The 24,544-nt window shown below is 44.7% G+C and overlaps 1 protein-coding gene across 3 annotated transcripts in view; it reads right to left on the bottom strand.

The window, feature by feature from the left end:
- The window catches only part of LOC124221205 (segmentation protein Runt), a 40,791-nt gene that overhangs the window by 4,145 nt on the left and 12,102 nt on the right, over positions 1-24,544 (bottom strand). For all 3 annotated transcript variants that reach the window (XM_069136813.1, XM_069136814.1, XM_069136815.1), the window contains 2 exons: positions 14,725-14,868; positions 14,439-14,604 (listed from right to left, as the gene is read on the bottom strand). The gene's annotated coding sequence lies outside the window, so the exon portion shown is untranslated. The remainder of the gene's footprint in view (positions 1-14,438; positions 14,605-14,724; positions 14,869-24,544) is intronic.

Genomic DNA, 24,544 nt, shown 5'->3' with positions numbered 1-24,544 from the left:
TATGCGCAATTTACTGGTTGTCATTTTTCTTCGTTTCATTTTGCTCCAGAACTCTGTGTAAATCGGTTTCCAAAATCACATGTCCTGCAAGCAATTGTCCAATAACATTTCACCAAACCGATATATATCAAACAATGAATTCTGCCTATTTTCTCAATATTTCAAACAATCACTAAACCACTTGTAAATATTTCACATCCAAAGTGCGATCGAAGGCTGATACATTTTTTTTTTTTCTCCATTTTTTCAACCAACCTTCGAAAGGGAATACAAATTCATTGTACTACCGGATGAAGTGAAGCGTAAAATTTTTCTGATGATAAGAATAATATTTACCAGGTTTGTAAACAAATAGGAAGCCCTAAATAACTCACCCTAAAATACGCAAATACATGTGTACGTCAATCAAACGAAGCTAGCTTACCAGTAGAGTGATGTAGAATCGATAAATCGACGATGTGCGAATTGGTGTATATATGTATATGAGGGTGGTAAAAAAAGTTGTTTCTTCCCTCCAACCTCCTCAAATGTTAGTCATCGATAGAAAAAAAGATCGTTTTCGTTAATAGTTGAAATATTAGTACACTATTCCATATTATTTAAATTCGTATATAAATCTTTGACGCTGATTCTTCGACTTTTCAAACGTCTACGAATAAGCATAGTTATCATTATTCGAACCGATTTTTTTTTTTATCGGTAAAATTTGGTACTTTTCAGATGACTGTAAGGTGTGTTCTAATGATGATAATGATGAGTGTGTGTATGCTCACATTTGTCTTTCGGAAGAGAACTCGTTAGATGGCACACGAGGTGTCATCGCACACGACTTTTTTTTCTTTTTCTCCTCGCCGTGATGTTGGGAACGAAAGACCACGGTGTGTTACAATGATAGTTATGTAGAAACCAGTATACAATAAATGCTTTCTTACTATTAGCTATATGGGATCCAAGAAGTGACTTATCCACCTCACAATTCAACAGATAACTATGCTTCATTACAGAGGTTTGGAAAGCTTGAAGAATTAGCTTCAAGAATCTGTACACGAATTTAAAGAATATTAAACAGCTCATAAGTATTTCAAGTTTTAACGAAAACGGAAATTTTCCCATGCCAAATGAATGGGAAATAAAAATTAAACGGCAATCTGTTAGACTTGAGCAAGAGTGCTCATGTTTTCGGAGGAACTTTTTACCATCAATCACTAAAATTTGATGGGATAAGAACGAAAGACAAAAAAAAAAAAAAAACTTTTTTATTTTGAACCACCCTAACGTATACAACAAATATACGTAAATACGAATGAGCGAAAAAGTATCCCAGCATTGAAAGCTAAGCGTTTGCAATTTTGGTGCCAGTTTGACGATTGATCATTTGCACAGCCCTTGTTGTTTCATCGCGCGGCTACGGCGGAGGGAATTTCGAGTTACGTTCAATTTTTAATCGGTCTGTCACGAGTCCCACGCTTGCTTTCATTAGCGTTTTTCGAGCAGGGTATATATTTGGTTGAATCGATGCGTTTCCTCACTCTCTACGCGGGTACACAAGAGGCGGCACCACAGACGTCGGGTTTACATCTCGGTGTCTTTTACCGTCTTATACCGCCCATTAATTCGTGGGACTGTTGATGGATTCTTGAACGAAATATAAAGCCTCGGGTGATCCGGGTGTTGGTTGCACCTACACGGACAACGTCTCGTACGTCAAAGTTTTACTACCTCGTCTTACGGACGCGGCAACAGCTGTGTTTTGTTTGCTATCAAATGCAATTCGGATGCCAAGGATATATGTCTCGATTGGTTCTCGCCGTTCATCGCTTCGAGTTATTCTCAGAGCTGCTTGATGATTATTCCAAGATTCGGAGTATGAGCCAGCAATGCGAACCGGTTTTAAAAATAGCGAATCGCGATTGCAGACATTCGATCGAACCGGTAATTAAAAACGTTTCATTCGTTTCCGGTTTCCCCTCTCCTCGCGAATCTTCGAGCTGCTGCAACTGCTACCGGAACTTAAAAAAATCTGAAATTCTTTTTCAACCCCTCTCACGCGGTACGCAGGAAATCGAACGAGCGGAAATAATAATCTGATATTTACACGGAAACACGTATATACGGGGAGATATCCGCGAGTTGGCAAAACATTCGGACAGGCAGTCAGAGGGATAGTCGGCAGGGGCTGCAACCGGTACCTGTAAACCATATTATACATCACACGTATGCACATGCTGCCTCGGCGAAGACTTGAGCACCGATGTGTTCCACGGGTGAACGGTGATTTATCGGACTGCCAGTGGTCCGATTTTGCCGATTTTCGCGTAGAAGAATCGCTCCGATTCACCATAATTCAACCCTTTGGCGCTGAAATTGCAAAGGGAGATTTCTGCTCGACGCTTCGACCCGAAGTCGGTATTGTACGTTGGGCAGAGAGGACAGTCAATAAATTTGAATCGATATTGGGATCTGGTGCAAGCCGACCAACCCACCGCTTTTCAGCCTGTCCATCGGTTCGTCCGTCTCTCAACCCTTTGTAGGTCACCGTGTCGCGTTTGCACAGTGAGACTAATTTATGGTCAAATTCCACAAATCGGTTGCCTTTAACGGGTGAAAACCGTACGAACTGTGGAAGCCTTATACATCCTCTCCCTGCATGGACAAAATGAGTTTTATCATTCTCTCTTGCGTCGATTCCTACACCCCCGTTCTTTAATCGGCAAAATTGCAAGAAAGAAAAGTGAAACTCGCCGTCTCTTCGCTTCCTTCGTCTCCCGATTTGCCTGCATGAAATTCCTACCCGCCTGCAACTGTAATATAATTCATTCCAGTAGCCTTCGCGCGTGTTTGCCGAAGCTCTTTGCGTAGGCATAAACGGTATAATTGTGTCACGGAGATTCTCCGAGGCCGAGAATGTAGGTCACAGGCTGCCCCTGCCGATTCCAGGTCCACCTTTTGCTGACCTGCCTGGTGCGGGACACTGTAAAGACCGCACGGGTTTATTTCTTAGAAAGTTGTCCGGTATTGTCTAGAGGCTAGGTAGGGCCTGAAAAATTTCACTATTACAACGTCCCATTGTGCCTTGGCTCATACCTCCCGAGGGAAGTATATACTTACTAGGATCAGCTGACCACGCGACCCCAAGGTCGGAAAAATTGCAGGACTACTGTGGTGTCCATAATTTCCTTACTTTCACGCACTTAGCCAACCCTAAAGGATGTTTTCACAACTTTTGGGGATTAACGCTGGATTAACCCTGTTTCTTTTTCTCACCCTCTGCGTCATCGTCTCGTCCCCTCCTCGCGCCCATAAGAAATCGTGCATCTGCAGCCATCGAGAAAGAAAGTTGAGTAGAAATCAAATCGAATATAAGATTGAAGAAAGCGGTGATCCAGGTTTCTCTCGATTTGGACTGTTCAATCCTTCAACCTTTATTCTAATTTGTGTAATACTGTAAACCACTCCCGTCATTGTACGGGAACGCTCGAAGATACAGGGGTAGAGTGTCTGGAATGATCTATTGACGCTGTTTACACAGGTCGACGACGTATGCGAAGGAGGGGGTCGGAATAGATTCGGCAATTAACGCCGGTTCTATATTATTGTCGTCGACGCGTGCTGTTGTACCGATGTTAATATTTTCGCACCCTTTATCTCTCCCCTTTCACTCCCTCAGGAACTTTAAGCCCCAAACTCGGTTGACAGGATCCTCGACAGCGGGGCCGCCCCTCGTCGAACATGACCCGAGGTATGCGATGCGGGGGTGTGACGAGGCGAATATTTCGGATAAATTTCCTAGGCTGATCATTGTGGAGAATGACAAAACAAAACAAAAAAAAAAATAAATAAAATAGGAAAGAAAAACAAAATCAGCCCCCGTATGAGCTGCGCTACGTCGCTGCGGGGGGAAGGACGGGGGGGGGGGGGGGGGAGATCCACCCTAGCCTAGCTCTAGACGAGCCTGCAGCCTTCATTCTGTTTTCCCAATAACCACGTCCCGCGTGTCCTTAATCCGAGTCAAGATTACAAATTGATTTCGTAGCAGTCTGTATATGAATCAGGCGTCACATGTGCTCGACGCACCCTACTCGCGTATATTCCCCCCCACCCCGAACCCCCCTCTTCGAACGGGCGTACAGTATCCCTCGAAAATCTCACCCCCCCCACTCCCCCGCAGCTCGCTAGCAATATAGGAAAATATTCCAGCTCGGCTGGACGAATTTTTCGCATCAATATCTCGTGCCGGCGTGGCTAACGTCGCTGTAGACTTAAAAGATCCCGTGAAAACGGGCCCTTTTTTGGATTCGCGTCGGAATCGCTACGCGTCGCACTTTCGAACGGCACTGTACCTCGGTATATACCGGGTAGGAACGTAGCGGCTGCATGATCGATGCCTCGAGGCATTATTATACTTGCAGCCCCTTAGCATTGTCAGCTAGGCGTTAGGAACCGCCGCCCCCCCTCGGTGGCTGCAATGTCCACGTACTCCGCAAGGCTGGCCGACTGCAGCGTTGTTGCGATCGAAATCGTGCCCCCCTCCCTCCACCCCCCACCCCCCCGGCATGTGTGGAAAATCGACCCTTCGTGACGAATCTTAATTGAACATTTTAGCCGCACGAATGTCGCAAGCACCGAGCTGCCAAGCCCCCCCCCCCCCCCCCTCGCCCTCTGCAGACCTCCAGAGCCACGGGGACCTCGGGGCATCGTTAGCGACGACACAGTTTTTAGGTCTGAGAACGACGACGACGTCGGCGCCCGTGTCAACCGAACCCCGACGCTCGTCTCCGTCAAATGGCTTCTACGCACGTTTTGGCTCAATGCTAATTGATCCACGCGAGAGAATTGTAACGGCGGTAATTTAAGCTTTTTCTTTCTTTTTCGTTTTTTTTTTTTTATATTCGTTTTTGTTTGTATCGTTTAACATCAACGTAGTGTTTGTATGATTCGTGTACAAAAACGGTACACGTTTCAGAGGTTTCTTATTGTTCGAATAATTGTCTGTATATAATTTAGGGCATATGTTATGCGAAGATTTGAATTTTGAACGAATAATTTCAAAATTGCTAAGCAAAATATACGCGGCGACCAAAGTCTTACCACTGACGACATTGAGTCGCAACACCATATAATGTTTAATGTATAATATGAGGTAAACGGGTGTGAAACGATCGAAGCCTGAGCTCTAGAAACGCTTACTTCCGTTTATCAAGTCGGGTATCCGTGTAATTATACCTGAGGTCTCGGCGGTCGTCGGTGCCGACCGGCGCAGGAAGTTGGATCTCATCAGCGCTAACAGGTCCCTCTCACCTAGGTCGGTATGCGGGGGTTGCGTGCGGATAGGGAACCGCGCGAGACGAGACAAAGAAGTCGGGGGTGTGAAAGGAGGGGGGAGGGGGTTAGAGGAAAGCGGAAACAAAAGCGAAGCGGGGACTGCCTACGGAATATGGCGTAGCTTCCGGTTCGCTCACCGCACACAATGCGCCCGCTGTGTTCACCTCTGTGCGACGCGTCTTCTCTTTTCGTTTCGCTCCTCCATCGCGCTTCTGTACTTTCGAGCACATATTCGACGACAGCTGGGCGATCGTCCTCCTCCTCCTCAGCGAAACGTCGCGTGCAAACAGCGTCACCGCTGCACCATCAAGCTCGACTCCACCGTCTGCAGGGTGAGGTGCCGGGTAAAAGCACCACGCGTGCACGGTGTCTTTGTCGGAGGCACTAGGGATATTAAAAAGTATCTTTGGAACCATTGGGTGGAAGGAAAAGCGGCGAGTCTGTTGAAAAATTAGTCCTACAGCGATAGCGCAACTTTTTTCTTCGAGTCTCCAGGTCCAAGTTTCTTTCGCGCTAATAAAACACGCGTCGCGACGAGCGAGTCGCGGAGAAACAATCGCCTCGTTGTTTTTGAGAACTTTATTCAGCCTTGCTCGAGGATTTGATTCGGTCCTGGACGGCTGCGGAAGTCGAAGAGCCAGCCAGTCCCTCGTATCGAGCACTCGGATTTACGATGAAATGGTATTTCGGCGTTATCCACCGGCTCGAACGGCCTCCTCTCTAACCCCCTTACAGAGCCGAGTCATCAGCAAGACAATGTAATTCGGAACGGCTCATCAAACCAAGATAGGTCCTGGACTATTACCTCATTAATGCCCCCGTCGTCCCGAGGTGGGCGAGACGAGACGACGACGACGAGGAGGAGGAGGAGGAGGAGGAGGAGAAGGAGGAAGAGGACGCCGTCCCCGCGGACAAAGTACCTGCACCCGGTATACGCTTCGCCCAAGTAAGGTCACCCAGCAATTTCCGGTAGCCATCTTGGCCATCTCGGATGTATTTCCTACCAGTGGCGTGAATTCGTATAGAGGAATAATTGACCTTAAGGGAGATATTCAAACGAGATATTAGGACGCCCGAAGTTGGAAACGGGGTTCTCGAGTCCACGGCGTCTACGTCGAGCAGACGAGCGACGTCTCGCTCCGCGTTTCCGACGAGAGAAAGGGATGATCATAATTCGCGAATGCTTTCAGGCCGTACTCCGACTACACCCTAGATTACGGGGAAATGTTGTTCTCCGTATAGGAAGATGACGGCGAACGCGTGGCGTGACAGGCGGACAGACGCACGCGTGCGTGCATATGTGTTGTAGTCGAGGCGGTGGGCTGTGTGGTGGCCTGGCTGGATAGATCCGGTCCAATGATGATCACACGAGGTGTAAGGGCGCTTTCAAAGTGGGAAAGCGCGGGGGCGGTGTGGGGTGTTAATTCCATTTTAACCCCTAGATCGGAACTACCCCTAAGACTGCTGCATATTTGATGTCCCCGGTGTGCCAGAAGTAGCCGGGATAGCAGCCAAGTCCTACGGGGTAGGTACTTGTCCGTTATATAATTCAACGCTTCTCAAACTATTGATTGCACGCCCCGGTCTAAGGCACAAACTTTAATGAACCTGCAGATTTCGCCGGAAACTAGTCTAAGATATTATGACTCCCAATGTGTTTAATGCTTGTCGAATTATATATGTGTGTATATTATATATACACCTAGGTATGTATATATATATAGAGAGATAAGTGTCATAATCCTCACTTTCAGACCAGACTCATCTAATCGCATCACATTGTAATGGAAACCTGAGCCCAGAACCAGACCGCGAAAGCGTACCAATTTCCTTTTATTTTATGGTGTCCCGTAGATAAACGCTTGTGTGTGTAAACATAACCAGAGGGGGTTTCCTGGCCGAGGGGTTCCCGACGTAACGCAACGAGAGACCAAAAAAGAAAAAAAAAAAAGGAAGAAGTAAAAAAGCAGAGGAGAAGAGAATGAAATAAAAAATGATTCCCATGGGTCTTGCCACGGCTCAGCGAACACTTTGTAATTTTGACGTGTTAATCGTATGGGTCGCGTTCGGGGCATCCAGTCGGGATAAATTCGCAAAAACAGAACAGATGCGAGCGGAGACCAACCGAATCGTCCAGATCCTAGACCTAAACGACCTTCCAACTTCTCAGCCTGATTTCTACGACCGCGTTAAACATGGCAGAATTTTTTAGCCAGGCTCAATTGATACACATTACATTTTTCTTCCCCAGCGTCTGTTTAAGGTTTAGCCAGATACCGTACCGGCAGTTTTTTTAATCCGACGTGACGACGCGGAAAGAAGAGTCGGAGTTTGCAAATATTTCCTCCGCGTCTTAGTTTTGTTCAGAAATCTGTTTTCAGGTCTCAACAAACGGATACATGTCCATTCACCGTCATCCTCCCTCCTACGAAGTATATTGAATGGCGAGCTTTGAGCGTCTAGTCGTTTTTCCAAACAGTTTAAAGTTTCGAGTTTCCGAAGGCGGCAGCAGTCGCAGTCAAACAGCGGTGTAAACATATGCCTTTTCGAATGTTTGTGATCGGGGTAATAATACTTGCCGGAGTTGAAAGGTGAAAAGGGGTTCCGTTTGGTCCCCGAGATGCGGTGTAAGCTCTGTTTTCTTAGGACTCGCTCCGCGGCGGAATCCGATTTCGAGTGGCGCAGAAACTGATACTTTGGCCAAACCTAAGGACTCTGTTATTCCGTTTGGTAATCTTTTACACAAAGGCATGCATTCGACATCCCCGTCGCCACACGAAAGCTCTCGAACCCGATTCGTCTAAACGGGTTCTATTCGGCAACAGCGTGCACGGAGGCAAGGGCGAAATTTTTTGGGGGGACGATGATGGAACCCCGGAGGCTAGAAACCGGAATCTAGCCACGCCGGGCCATCTCTCGTTGCGACGTTCAACTAGCCCCGACAATTACCGCGACCCTTCGTAAGCCTCGCGGTATTAGGGTCGCAGGATTAGCCTGCAGAAAGCCCTCTCGGTCAGTGCATGCGGCGTTTCAAATTCGGCAATACTTTCGTCGTTTCATCGTGACTCGGGGTTGTCATTGGTTACCCGGTAGGTATTCACAGTCAGTGCGGTATCAAAATCGTCACAAACGGTTTAGAACCGCACTGTTAAAAGTTTCTGTATGAAACTTCCTTCATTGTATTGGAAGTTTTATTCGCATACGGAACAATGAATTCACCATAAATTTACTGTTTGTTCGATTTAAAAATCACTTTCTTGTGTTTTTCCTATAAATTTTAGTAAAATCACAAGTTTTTCATTGTAAATTTAAGACAAATACATAGTAATTTACGTCGTTACACCGAATTTGTGAGTTTGGTGAGTTTGCAACTTCATTTCGTAAATTGACAATAATTTATAACACTTTTCACGACTAGGGAATAAACGGAATCGAATCATTGGTAGTTTACAGTTGTAACATACTTTGCTCGATAACTCTAACGAGGAACGAGTTCTCGGCTATACATTGTTAGTGTATCTGGAAGTCTTTTACCGCCGAATAAGAATTAACGCACATACGTGCACACTGACACTACATTTTTGGCGAGACCACAATGGGAGAGCTGCTTACCGTCCTCAAGTAGGCAAACAGTCGCTGAACGAGGATTTCCCTGCAAATACAGAGGAAGAAGAAGAAGAAGAAGAAGAAGAAGGAGGAGGAGGAGAAAAATACGTCAACCTGAGCGGAAGGCGCGGCACGGGGCAGAAAAAAAAGGCAAAAAAGAGGCATATGCAGGATTGGCAAGAGAACCAACCGACGGATCCGACCAGCTACGGTCTTCCTCTCTCCTTATCCACACGGGTAACTTAATCCATTGTTGCCAACCGGCGAGCAAAAATTGAGCACTGCTTTGTCGGGTTTGTTCACCTGATTTAACTCGCACACTGGCTCGAAAGGGAGTGATACTCGACAGATGTTACCGCGTTTCCACTATTTTCATTTCCCTACTGCCGCCACGCCGCCGTCGCCGACCAGCTATAAGCTCAACGAAACTGCCCCCGGCCTGGCCGGATTTACGATCGGATACTTTGAACTTTCGAGCAATGAATGGCCCGGCATTCATCGCATTTAGAAACGGCTGTCGGATTATGATTTTCACTCGTGATTCCGCGAGTTTCCGACGCATGCCTACGTACTACTTATGGCTAACCGAGTGGTGGCCAAAATCTGTCAATTAATGTTAGAGAGGAGATGGGGATTTGAGGAAATCATTTGACTCCAGCCAGCCGAGGAACCGAATTCGCAGGGTTGCGGAGAGTGGAGGATGGGGGGAAAAATCATGTCACCACCGTGTAATTTTCGAGTCAGGGTTCTTCCAGGTATGGATTTCGTTCCCCCCCTCATGATTTTTTCAAGACATTTTAAACGCCGCCGGACTCACAAGCTGAGCATGCTGCATGTGACTGCAGCTCTGTGTAATATTTATTTGCAGACGAGGGAGCAGGTATCAAGAGTTAATTCAGTACGAAATGAAATACCTATCCTGCTATTGTATGGGCATTGGTAATCAGCCGTATTGTTTTACGATTCGATGAACCCCGAATGCAGGATAATTGGATGCTGATTTCATACCGTATACAGGTAGCCGGGACAGCGTGCATGGTGTTGATTGCTTTTCGAACAAATTCCCCGTTACGTTCATACCGCATAGTTACGTTTTAAAAAATTCATCGACTGGACGACCATCTTATTATTATAACGACTATAGAATCCAGATATTCAATTATTCGTCCGGTACGGAATTACCGATAACGGTTGAGAGCTGAATCCCGTATTGAATTATTTTATACGTGTATTATGTTGAGCACAAGGCATATGTGTGCATTAGCAAATTGAGAAAAACAGAACACAATGGCGTGACAGCGGGAAATAAAGAGAAAATGAATTTCTCTTGAACGTAGAGAAAAAAAAAGGAGAGAAAGTTGATTAAAACTTTTTGAAAAACGGCAACGCGTGGGCGTGCAAGTAAATACGAGTTAGTGGTTATGTAGGGTTCATGCATACGCGTTACAGTTTTTCTCGTTTCCAATAATATTTGAAAAAAAAAACGAAAAATGAAAAAAAACAACTTAAAATGAACCGAATAACGGTTAAACGTGAAATATTCCACAGGCTAACCTCACCGGTCAAAAGAGCGCGGGTAACGAAAAAAGAACGAATGTAAAATGAAACGAAGAGAGCATGAAAAGGTATATTCTCACGAAATGAGGGATGTTAAATGCAGTGGCAGAGATAAATTAACTTGCATACGATAATACAGGTCTTTACTAATCAATTTTGTCTAATTTGAATTATGGCTAGATAATAAGAGTAGCAAACACAAGAAGTTCGAAAGTGCAATTGCTATAACTTCTGGTCTCATTTAAATAACAAGATCAAAGTTCATGCGGAGTAAAGGAATGGTCAAAAATTCGGCAATGCATAATACGTTCCGGAATAATCTTAATATACCTCGTTAAGAATGAATCCGTTATGCTGCACACCGGGGTCAAAACGACCCCACGGCATCTTCATACGTAAATTCCATACGAAAGACATGCAAAATAATCTGGTTCAATCGAAAATAAATTATGAAGTATTGTAAGAATCGTTAATTTATTCTTTTTCGTAAAATTCGAATTCATTCACTCGAACGGGTACTTTTTTTCATCGCGCAATATCTCCATGATTTTTTTTTTCTCATATATCTGTGTCTTGAGAGTAACTCGGTCAATTTTATGCATGAAACATTAAAAATTCAGTGAGTTATGATTTGTTGATTAGAATGCTCCATTTTCCAGTATTTCGTTGTTTTATGCATTTTTTTTTTTGTCACATTCAAAATTTCATTTTGCCAAAGATGACTAATTTTCCTTGAAATATAACAGTTGAGGAGTATCCCAAAATTATTTCAAGTTATTTAAATCTACATCTCAATTTCTACGCAACGATTTTTCACGTGGGGTCTCCAGCGACCCAGGCGTGACATCAGTGTTATAGACAAGAGGTGTGCGGCGCAAGATTTAAAAGAGTCGAAAAAACGGTGCCCAGAGGTATAAACGCGCAGCGTAACCTACCTTATAATCACCCTGTACATGTTCGCCTATATAACCGCGGCATGGGTCGGAATACGAGGTCAAAGTGCGAGGGTTGCGGAGTGGGGAGGGGATCGCGAGGGGGTCGCGAGGGGGGTCGAGGTGTAGCGGTGGCCGAGGTTGGAGTGGGAGGCACATATAGGTACTCGTGTTAGCAACCTCATTGATCTGGCAGTGGACGTGGCAAAAACTACCCCCCGAATAGGGGTTGAAATTTTGCGGAGTGGCGAGCAGCCGCGTCGTTCCGTCCTCTGCCCCGTTTTCCTCGGACCTCGGGCTTCCGTCCATCCTTTCATCCTTCCATCCGTCCATCCGTCCATCCGCTCGCACGTCCGGCGGTCCGTCGGACGCGCAACGCGTGAGACCAGCTGCATGATCCGCGTTTTGGGAAGCACCGTTTCGGATAGTTGATACAGAAGGTATGACTGATCCGTCCTCGGCTACGTTGCCGAACACATCGATAGCTTTGGGTCACGCTGACCTAGGCGAAGGTTCACCCTGTCGAATCACGTCGTCTCTACGAAGCCCGAACCGTAAGCGTATCTACGCGATTCGGATCGGATTCCATTGCTGGATTTGCGATATTCCGTTCGTCAGTCATCCGCGACTTGTAACATGACTTCGAGGAATAGGATGAAGGCACAGTTTGTGACCGCTGCAGCATCTTTTGACACACATTTTTCAAATATTTTACTTGTCTCCGATGCTATTGGTTCATTCAATTATGGAAGTAATTATACGAAAGTTTATTCCTAATTGCAAAAAGTGTGTATGGAGAAACCTGTCAATACTCAAACGTTCGAAAATCGAATTTTACAGTAAAACGATATCGACCAAAAACTTACGGTCGCTCGATTTATCTTGAGTCGTCAGATAGGGCCGTGCTATTTGAATGGGAAAAAAAGTTATCTGAAAAATGCGCGACGGTCATCGAATTTTGTTCCGAAAATTTTTTATTTTCCTAAGAAATAACGGATATCTAACTCTGATGTCGGAGGCCTGCGGTAAGTTTCCTGAGAAACCTTCGACATGCATGCGTTATATATTGATCGATAAAAAAAAAAAAAAAAAACAAAAAAAAAAACAAAGACAACGAAACATAACGGACTTAATCACACGTACGTTCTCGGAAGAACGCACGTCTGTACAGGTCTATTGGCCAGTCGAAGGTGCAAATATGTCCATACCTACAGAGACGATGAGTAAAACCCGCGTGACACGCGCGCAAATCCGGGGATGCACGGTGGTAGAAGAGAGATACAGGGGGTATACTCGTGCGGGAAAATCCACAAAATAACCAAAAGCCCCGCAGCCCGGGCATTAGCGATGCTCTTTTAACCCTTGGCATTCAACTTTGAGCTGGATACGTGTAAATTTTGCATCAGCGGTCGGTCGGGCGGTGCCTCCGGTAAAATTTTTCGTTGAGTGGCACTGTGCCGGCAGCCCAACGGCCGGGAATCGCCCGATTCCACCCCCTCGGTAATCCGACTGGCTAGCCACTCGCGCCAACAAATACCCCGCGACCTCACCGAGCCGTGGTGGTACTCTCTGGTGAACCACCCCCGACACCATGCACACGCCGAGCGACGAGCCCCTCACGCACGCGGAGGGGGTGAATGCACATTGATAAAGAGAGCCGGTCGTATCGGGAGTACATATACTCGGCGAAACTCTCGGCGTAACCTTTGCCCGCCGTGTTTCGCTGCGTATTCCATGCAGTAAAGCCTTGTGTTTTCCTGCACCGCGTACCGCACAGCTCTGTATATGTGTATATATATATATACGCGAACACGCCGCACGTCCCGTCGTTCTTGCTGGAAGGGTTCCGGTTCCATCTGCATGGGAGAGCGATACCGTGCGCGATATACCGTGATTCGCGGTTTTACTTCGGGACAAAATTCACTGCGGAGTTTAGTTTCACATCGACGCGCGTTGTTCCTGGAGTTTTTTCTAATTGCGATTCTGCGCTCCGTTTTCTCTAGGATGGTTTTTACCCCCCCCCCCCCCCCCCCCCCCCTGCGAAGTGGTAATCCGCTTTTGACAACGTGCAGACATAGCGATGCCGACTGAGCTAAAAATAGTCGAACGCGACTCGATTGAATCGGTAAAAATTGATCGTTTCGTATTTTTTTTAAACGGTACGACTGAAAATAAAATTTCGTAAATTTCACTATGTAGTCTTAATAGCGGAAAAGTTTTTTTTATAATTTATAGCTTCATTAAAAATATTTTTCAATTTTAGGTGGAAATATTCATTTATCTTTCACTTGTTATACGAAATGGGTAATTGGTAAGTAAAGCAATGATAGTAATTGATACTCTGATCACATAAATTGATATTGCATTGCATCCTTCATGAGGGTAAAAAACGAAAACCGATTGTGAGGAAAAATGATCGAGCTTGATAAATAATCGTTTATACTCGGTTTGAAGTGAAAAAATAATCGATTATTTTTGGTCACTTTTCCTCGGCACTTGATGAACGGTTATATCGGCATGTTGTATAATAATCATTGAGCTTGACGAAGCTTTTCCGAGAACATCAGGGATTACCGCTGCTGGTGATTGCTTTTTCATCAGCAACGGACAATCCGCGGTTTACTCGTCACGTGAATCAATGACTGAATTTTTCATCGCGATAATTTCACCGTTCATGTAACGAAAAATACCGAGGCAGCGTTGTTTCGGTATTTTCTAAAAGGTAGTTATTCGCACGATTGAAACGCGTCCTCCCCTCTTGTTTTTATTTGTACAATCAACACTGATTCCTTGGAGCCATTTTCAGTCCACTCGAATACCAAAAACAATACACCCAAGGTTTACGCGTAACATCGTTTACAGTTTCTTCCTCAATTCTTGGCGTACCTCTTTCTGCAGCGTTTACCCAATTTTTAACCATTCATTTTGGTACAGCCTACAATCCCCAGCCAGCTTTCATAGTCTTCACACATTTAGACTGATCCAAACGACGCGAGACTCCGGTTTATTTATAACTCGTACTTTGCTTGTTATTTGGTCGATCCTACACCGCCGTTTGTAGCCCACCCCTGCAGCGTCTCAGCATGTAACGTATCTCCGACTACCACTGCTCGAATTGATTTTCTTCCGCGTAGAAAATACTTCCAGAAACAAAATCACACTACCACAAGAACCGACCGCGGTAAATCTATGGAATATAAATAAAAAATCTCGATACAATATTTATATTGACATCCGTAATGTTATAGGTCTAGATTTTGAGACAGAAAAATGTCACGAGAAAAGTCACTCGAAATATCTCACTTACAAATAGTCCATTTTTGGTTTAATCAATCGTGGAAGAGAGAAGAATGCACGCGGTGGAATGTTGAGGGTATCCTCGTCTCTTCCGGAATTCCGAAGCCCCAACAATTGATCAAAATACCCAACACCAACTCACACTCGGACATACCTGTAATCAAATTTGATTTCTCGACGTCAGTATGTACGACACAAACACGCGCGAGTACAGAATTAAGGCACAGCATAGCGTGTGGCTGTAGAGGATGTCAAAAGGTCAGCCTCTACAGCTCGCTTAGTGGTTATAGCGACGTGGTGATCCGTCGATCCGTCGATCCGTCCGTCGGTGCGTTAGCCAGGTTTCCCGTTAACTGGGCGAATACATTTTAGGACACTTTGTAGAGGCAGGTAGAGTTGATACAAGCGCGATATTGGCCAGCCGCTGATGACGCTGACGCCGCCATATTTTATCCCACGTCCCCAAAACCGCTCCCAAACACACCCTGATGGATCGTCGGCTCTGTGTACCCGAAGCACCGAGCCCAAAGCCCTCAGGGATGACAATATTGAGATTTTCCAGTCAGCGTTTCCACTCCGATTACCAGCGGGATCGGTGACTGTCCAACCGCTAGGTACACTTTCTCTCGCGTACCACATTGCTGTATAATTTTTCGATCATGGGGCAGAAAAAATTTCGCCATAAACAAAACTAGCGAGTGATTGGAAAAATGGTCGAGCTGAGGCGCGGTATGTTTCATTCCAATAATTGTTAAGGATCGCTAACCGGCTGGAAAAAACCTCAGTTCAAGTGTAATCTGAGCAAATGTGTTAACCTCTTACCGCATACAAAGCCAGATTTGGCCGTTTGGCTGGTGAGATTTGTAAGTTTTTTGCAGCACGTTAAAAGATTTTTTACCATCACAGCCAACTTTGAATACTAATTGTGAATTTCTTTGCGTAACGGAACGTTTTTTCTATTGTCGCGTAAGTGGAAATTGTCAAACTATTTGAGTAAACGTAAAATTTTTATTCCATGTCATTCGTAATTCGTGCAGTGAGAAGTTAATTCTGTACAAGTGCGTCAAAGTTAACACGTACAATCTTTGAACAATAAGTCTCTGTCGCAATTGTTTACGGAGAGGATCCGAACGAGGGGAAAACAAGAGGCAAAGCGCAAGTTTACGATCTGCTCTTATTCTCACGGGTAACAGTTGCGACGCGGTATATTCGGAGTGCGGAGCCAGCCAACCGGTTAACCGGCAATTAGCCGATCTCGGTTGTAAATGTAAATTACCGAAACCGAAAAAGTAAATTATAAAACGTCGAGCGGCGGGCAGGTGAGCGGATGCGTAGGAGGCGCGGCAGGATCTGACCGTTTACGATACGCATGGTGCGTGTGGTCAAGTCTCTAATTATGGGCGAAACAAGGCCCCTGTCATTTCGGTGGAAGCATTCGTAGTTCCAAACGGTCCCTTCAGCGGTGGATCCCTTTTTCATATCGCAACGTCAGCCATTTTTCGCATAAAAATACTACACGGTTGCGAATTTTTTTCGCTCCAGGATTCACCTGAATCGTTAAAAAGTAGTATCAATAAACTAGTTCCGCTTGTACGAGCTAATTCTGACAATTTTCGAAAGCCATTGCGTGTTTGCCTATCACGTTTTTCATTGGCGCCAGAACCTTTCATCGGTATATATTTCCAGGAACGAACAATTACTAGCCCTCGTTACATCGCTGCAAGTACTTGATGAAAACGAATTGCAGAGATGCAGGCAGGCGGAATGCGGGGCATGAAAAAGTTAGGGAAATATTTGAAAGTTAATCGAAATAGCCCTTCAACCATCAACAAATAAACTGTTGGAAACTTCAAAGGCTCGAGTTTTTGATACCGATTGTCAATCTCCAGCAATTGCGAAAAACATTTTCCACGAGGTATTGAAAACCAGTCGTGATGGATTGGCAGCGTGTTGACTAAATTGATTATCCATTGATCTGCGAGATAATTGATTAACCAGAAAAACTGGATTTGAATCGATTGAAAATATCGATGCATTTGATAAAAATCTTTCATCAATTTATCATGAATTATGAATTGAAGTTTTCTAGATTCGATTATTTTTCATGTCATTCGCCAAAACGTTCACCGATTGTACGTAAAACTTACACGTGCAGTTTGTATTGCAGTAGGATATAAGATTTTTCTCAAGAACTACTAGAACCGTTCTTCGGAAAATCTTTCAAGCATACGCCCCGCGAAAAGAATGCTTACTAAGATTGCGTTCAGAGCCCGGTGGGTCCGTATTTTCGAATGGCGAGATGGAGTGAGCATTATTCGAAGATAAGGGATGCCGCGGTTATTGGTAACCTAAGACTGTAATTACGATACACCGCGATCTCCATTATTCGGAGCCTTTCGGTTCGCCCGATGTCAATGGTATTCTTTCCTGGCAATGCTATCTCGGATCTCGGATAAAAAGATCTAATCGAGAGATGATCTTATTATGCAAGGATCGAGCCGCACAGTTTCGAGGAGCGTATAACGCGGAGGCCGGCAGTCTCAGTGGAAGCCGAGAAGATTGTCTCTCTGTATCTCATCGATCCTTTTAACCGAACTGTAGAGACATAACTTTGCCAATTTGAGAATTTACTCGACCGGAAGCACCGAACGCGTAACAAAGGCTCATCACTGCTGATTCACCAATCTGTATAAGTATCGGTACGAACATATTATAATAGTATCGAAATACGGATAAACGAAGAGACGAATTAACATACTACGAGAAATCCTTTACTTACGGAGCACAGTTTGCGAAAATGATGCAATGATGCGAGCTGCGTATAATTTATACTCGATCGCATCGGTGGCTCTTAGGCTAACGGATTTTTGGTTCGTTGTATGTATATGTATATGTATATCTCCGTTCTTTTCCTCAACTTTTCTTTTCCAAACCATCGATAAATCAGTAATCTCAGAAAACATCCCTCTTGTCTCAACGAGCCCCTTATCCCGAAACTAAATCGCCATCAAACTCAATTGCGTGTGAGAATAGATGCCTTTATACGGCTTGACTGGCCCGTAGATAGCGTCGATTTTATGTATACATACATATACATATATATATATACCTACACATTCTCACGTAAACTTGAAGCAGATAGAATTGGCCGGAAGTTGCATAAGATATGTAAGGCGTCATCCGAGAATGTCAGCGTTACTTCGACCGAGTCAAAACCATAAGGGTACTGCTGATTGATGCTCGCCGCACGCCTCGATCTGCGTGTATAATTACATACACAACTCCTTCTCTCGCATAGCAGAGACTCGAACACAGGGTGTAGATCGCACGGAAACGCATATAATGTATGTCTAACTCTTCTCACCAGCAGCGCTCACTTTTTTCTCTCCACCCCCGACACGCGGGGGTTCTTCGCTGACGGGGCAGATCTTCGTGTGCCGATAAGAGTTTGAGAGGAACGACCGTCTAGCGCTGACCCGAGAATCGCTTCCGGTGATCCGTGCGCCAAATTAGTTTCTGGGGGGGTGGATGGGGTGGATTTTGATCGCGCGGAGGATGATCCAAGTTAGTGGGATTAAAAAAAGCTCCATCTATCACTTAATTCGCAACCCCATCACCCTGGGACGAGTCCGCCTTATGCCGTCCTCCTCTTCGAATACGTTAAGACGACCATCTGTGCCGTGCGGCACGAGGATCAGGGTCTTAATTGGTCAGCATGTAGAGCCGGAACCTTTCCTTTCCGCAGTCCAGGCGGTTGCAGGTGGTCAGTGCTCCGCACGAGTCTCTGCATAGTGGCTTGAGCGTCGACCGAGGCTATTAACATGCATTTTTAATTACGACTCCTCGAGTCCACCGCGAACCGTTTCCTTTGTTCTCCAGTGAATTACGATCGCACGAATTCTTCTTCCGACGTGGTAGTCGGCTCGTTGGATCGAAGATACACTCACCTGATGTTATACTGCGGTGCGTGTCTAATTTGTTTGTATTGCAATTAAGCAATGGAAAAGAAATGAAAACAGGTCGTTCAAAATTTATATAACACGTTGACGTAGGTACATAAATTACACAGCGTGTCTTTGGGCCCGGGATGAAGAGAGACATTACGCATGAGAGCTAAGCTGACTTTTTTACTTTCGATCCTTCTTTGGCTTCTTCATGGGATTGGAACAATAAATACTTTCCAATTGACCGTAAAGGTTGCGACAGCTGCCTATGAATGGTTTTATTAACCTAGATAACGTAAATATATTTAAAAATAATGCCAAGTGCAAATGTTGAAGCTGATTTTGAATATTTTTATCGGTAGACCAGATGAAACCATTCGTAACTAATCAATTGTGACGGGTGAAAGAACGAAACAAAATGGAAAAAACTGGTGGGCTGTTTTTAAATGAAACAAAACACGCAATCTAACGAATGGCGCGATCAGGGCTCTTTATCCACTGAACAACCTATTTGCCCAAATCGCCCGACTACGTATCTACTAATATTCGCATATAATATACACATATACGTACGTAAATAAAACCGCTGGAAGAACCGGACGTTGAACGATATCGAAAGCACATCCTTTTTACTCTAGTGACGGGCAGGCGAGCACAGCGGGTTTATACATACAAGCGGAGGAACAAAAGCCAGCGATAAACCAAAAAATCAACTCACGTCAAAATCGTAACGGCGCTTTATCGAGCTCTCATTACCCGCCGTGGTACGAGCAAACGTGTTTTTCGGGCTCGTGTGGTCGGCCGGTGGCCGCCCCCACCCCCGCCCCCAACGTGATCCGAACCCTTTTCAACCCCCCAACACCCTCGACGACCCCTCGACGCAATAATAAACAACCGCCGATCTCCATGGCAACGCGTTCGCCGCGCGCGCGAACAAAACAGCGTCTCTGTGTCGGTGTGCAAAGAGATGGTCAGTGGGGGTGTGAGGGGGTGTTAGCGGGTGTGGGGAGGCAGTGGCTGATGCTGACGAACTGCCTCTGAACCAACTAAACTGTACCCAGTCCGACCTGCCGGACAAGGATCGGCCGCATCGAGTGAGCGTTTGGAAAACAGAGGCCGTGATCATCACTGCGCAAGCTCTTCGTTACATCTGGTATATGCATACATATATAAGCGTATAGCTTAACGCATATACCTAGACGTGCGTGTAACATTTGCGGAAAATCCGAGTTCATCGTTGGCTCGCACACCGTAACGTCATGTAGGTACCTAATGCAGGTGCAACGATGCGGCGCGCCGTAGAGTTTCGTTCGGTAGAACACAAAGGGAATTTACACGAGTAACTTTGCCAGGCTGGTTACACGAGTATGTACGCGGCAAGAGATCGGGGCTTATCGCTTTCGGCAATATAACGGTGTCCGTGTTCTTTACCGATCGATAAACGACGCCGCGAACGCAGTACGTGGCACTGATTACTGCGGTTTGTAGTCACGCTGGTAATTATTTAATCACACCATCAATGACCTGCAGGATTATACGATATACGAACTTCGCTCGAAGGTTTTTATTATTCACTGAATATACTTGTCCTGCTTCCAGATCGTCGGATTGATTGGGGTGAGGATCGCCGTTTGGCGCATCAATTTTTGACCGCATTTCAACGATACCGTAACTTATACATGCCTCGAGTGAGGTTTTGCGTAAGAATTAATGTCAGGATCGTGTCCGATTAGTTACACGTTAATTATTGATAGTTGATTGACGCGTTCGGTCGCGATGCGTGTGGTTGTCTGTAAAAACTCACGTTTACTAAACGAAGCAAGAATCGTGAAGCGCAGTTTAAATCTCAGAGAATCCAGCTAGAGGATTGCACAGTTCGCTCCGAGCCGAATATGAAATGGTGTCGCCCTCTCTGAGCAAAGCCTTGAACCGAAGCGCAACCCTCTCGTTCTATTGCACCCCTTCTCTTTCTGGCACTCACGCTTAGCAATTTCGTCCACCTAGTTTCTGTTGGTTCGAAAACGATCAATCTACTTTTTCATATTGAAAAACGGCTTTGAAATGACCAAAAGAGGGAAAAAGAAAAAACGAAAATCTTTAAACAATGCTTCCGATTTTTTATATACGTCCAGTTGTATTTGCAAATTATTGTTGCAAAACAAGTCCATTATAATTCCCGGCCATATTTCTCTTTGTGATTCAATTGTGGGCTACTTGATTACTCAGAAATGAATTTATCTGAATATTTTAGCGCAGGATTTGCAGGCAGTTGAATAGGCGCAACGTGATTTCAGCAAATCGTTCCTCGCAGAGAATCATAGATCGCAAGATGCAATACTTTGTTGAAAACCGACTGAAAAGTCTACAAACAAAAACGAAAACAATCGGTGAGAACCAAATCGAACGAATAGCAACCCTCTGTCAACCCCTGAAAGACCTGAACCCTCTCGACATTCCGGATTGCTGGTCACGTACTGTTCGGAGACCGTCTAAAATGTCTAAAATAGAATCTGACTCTACTTAACTAGGTACTGAAATAAGTTCTGCCTTGTCAAGCGTTAGATCGCGGTATCAGTGTTCTATTTTTACACACTCTCAACAACAATGATTATACGCGTATCTTACGATCCGATTCTATGGCCAGGGATTTTTTTTTATTGAACAAGGGTTGTTATGATTTAGAGAATAATAGTAATTAAACGAGAAATAGCAGTGCCGAATCGTCGTTGAATGAGTGTAATGCCACATTAATTGAATCAAAACGAAATCGCTGATTTCAACGTCAGCCACATGTTCTATGATACATGTTTTGGGATTTATAAATATAGCAATGTACCTCCCATTATTCACGAACTATGCGGGCAACTTGAACTCGAAATTTTGACACAAGTTTGACAACTTTTGGTCGAATAATTTAATCGATTCCAACTCTCAGTGCGGCACTAAATTTTTGCTTTACAAATATCGAAAACACAGTGTAAATATCGTTGTCCTAGTTCGATGTGCACGCATGTAACTAGACCCGTTTCCGCGCCCAACATCTCCTTCCAACACGGGAAACGTCGATACAGTCGATCTCTCTTCCTCGCCCGACCTCGCCGCGTCTACTTTTAGCTGCAGACATAAGCTGCCTCCGTCTCTTTTTCCGTCCCTCCGCATCCCACGTGTTCGTAAATACGACCGTCTCACTTATTCGACCGTAGTTCAAAGCCAACCCTTGAAAACCGCAAGCAGCCGCTACTGACCGTTCGAAAAATATCTATCCTCATTTTAAACGCGATGATTTTCATCCTCCAATTTCATCTATCATCGCGGGCGTTTCATTCCGCAATTAATTAAAATTGATCTATAAGTTAGACCTGATCCTGATTCTAAATGAATTGCAAAAATCCAGGGCAAAAAATGAGCCGCTCGAACACAGGCGCGTTTAATTAGCTGCTAATTTATCCGTAGGCCACTCAGGAAAGGGAATAATGGCAAAGAGCTTGCGAGCGGAAAGGGACGAATAAGAATCGCGATACGCAAAATTACGCCGAGAGTCAACGGGATCGTCTTACGTTTGCGCGGCAGCACCTGACGGCATCTGAGGCGAAGTAGAGGACGGCCGTTGTGGGTCGGCCGAAACGCGGCGCCGCCCCCTGCGTCTCCGGACAGGCACCAATCTTACCATCTTGCTTTCTCCGCGCCTGTGGTTAGCCATACTTGACTCCCCGTTCTCCGATATCCGAGCGTCGATCTCCGATTAACGAAGACCAAAATTCTGACCCGCATACGCACCGGTCTCGATTTCCCAAATATGTCCCATCAAAGGAGACACGGGCGAATCGGGTAATCGAGGAACACCTAATTTTCTTCTCGGTTAGTCTCTATAAATTTTATCTCAATTTCTACCCTGCTTAAAGTCCGACGGTTCAAAGAAATATTTTGCACCGGTAACCCCGGAATCGACCAACAATTTTCATTCGTCTAAAGTTTCTAATCAAGTAACCTTCGTGATTTTTTCACATTCCAGATTTTGAAAAAAAAAACATGTTTCAGGCGATTTGGTTAAGAAAAAAATGTGTACCGCAACGGTTTGTTTGCAGCTTGGATAATTTCTGCAAGTTATCCAAATCCCTAGAATTGATCTTTCAGCTATGTAAATCGCGAGCAAGATTATCATTGTTATACCGAAATAATAAATCGAATATATATCGATTTCATTTTATTATTTTTATCTGCATTATTCGCAGGTACTATAATTTTTAATTTTTATTAAAATGTACGAACTTTTACCGGAATAGACTAATCACAGATATTTCAAACCTAAGACTGATTATACATTTTCATTACTACATAAATTGTCAAACGGTTGGATATTTCTAAAATATCGAAGTTGTAATGAAATACAAAAACCCACTTCAAACTATGTGTAATTTTCCATTGAAACCTGTGTCGTGGAAGAACGTGAAAATGTCCCGTAAGAAACGGCAAGCGCAGAGCAAGCGACGTTTTACTTGTACGCACCGTCATCACTTATCATTCAGCTGATCACGAACAGCTGCATCTACTGCATCGTAGTCTGACCGAACCGCAGAGTTTCCACTGCCTGACCTCAGTATTTAATACCACTTATTGCCGCGATCGGTGGTCGAAAATCAATCAAGGGTGTATAGCGCTGATAGTTTATCGTTAGTTAAAAACTGTGCAGTCAAGGAAACATAAATAATCGATAACCACAAAACAAGGACTTGAATGATGTTATTACAGAACTAAGTTGAGTTCGATCCGATCGAAAAAATGTTCCACCAATGATAAATTGAGATACCAGTTTCGAAGACTGCAGAAATTTGAAATATAATTGTATTTTCTGAATACAGAAATTTGTTGCATTAATTTTTTTTCATGTGAAATTATTGTTGGTCATGGACGTTACGCTAGTGATACGAAATATGAATTTCATCTGTAATATTGATTTTTCAAAACAATAAAAAAAAAAAAAAATGTTCAGCAACATTATCTCTCCGAAGTTGTAACATTACTGAATTTGCACTTTTATTCAATACCCTGCATGGTTTTTTTATTCATTCTTTGCATATTTATCAAAGAACTCTTTCAATAAAAAACTAAGCCGTGTTTAAAATTTCTATGAATACCTGCACCTGTCCAATTGCATTTTGCGTATAATATAAAAAATATACAACAAGCAGACAAAACACAAAAAAATAAAATCAAATAAAATAAACTACACCTAATATTGATCGTACGTATTACGCTTTCGAAAAAATAATTGACGCGTACTTTTGGCAAGTGGAATAATCAAATGACACGTGTACAGCGGATAAAAAATATAAACAATACGCCGCAGATTCTTTTCGATCAACGGTAACAGATCGAGCTAAGCCGTGAGAGTGAGAGAGGTTGAAACGTGGCCGTAATATAATAATTTTTACACACCCGCGTGTAATCAAGGCTGCATGTTACACATGTTCTCCCCCCCCCCCCCTCCCCCCCGCCGCCCCTATCCCTTACCCCTCGATCCCTCTCTCACTTCCCCGCTCGAGTTAACCCTTCACCCCCTTTAGCAGCCCTCCCTGAAACTAGAAACCGCACTCGGTGGTGGGGAGTATCTGGTTCCCGCGTTGCGGAGAGGGGAGCCTTGTAGAAATTTCGACGGAGGGGCGGCAGCCGCAGCCAGGATGGCCAGAACCGGAAGGCGGGGGTGGAGAGTGGAGGAGCCGCGCGATACTCGCGGCCGTTTCTGCTTTCAGTATTGTTGTCCAATCGCGTGTACCTCCGAGCTCGACCGGATCCCTTCATTAGAGCGGCACGTGTGCTGCGGCAGCGGCGGCGGCGGCGGCGGCGGCAGCGGCGCTGATGGAAAAACTCGAGTCAGTGCAGCGGTAA

The sequence above is a fragment of the Neodiprion pinetum genome, chromosome 1 (genome assembly GCF_021155775.2).
Source record: "Neodiprion pinetum isolate iyNeoPine1 chromosome 1, iyNeoPine1.2, whole genome shotgun sequence".
Classification (NCBI taxonomy): domain Eukaryota; kingdom Metazoa; phylum Arthropoda; class Insecta; order Hymenoptera; family Diprionidae; genus Neodiprion; species Neodiprion pinetum.
This window is presented reverse-complemented; position numbering and strand designations above follow the sequence as displayed.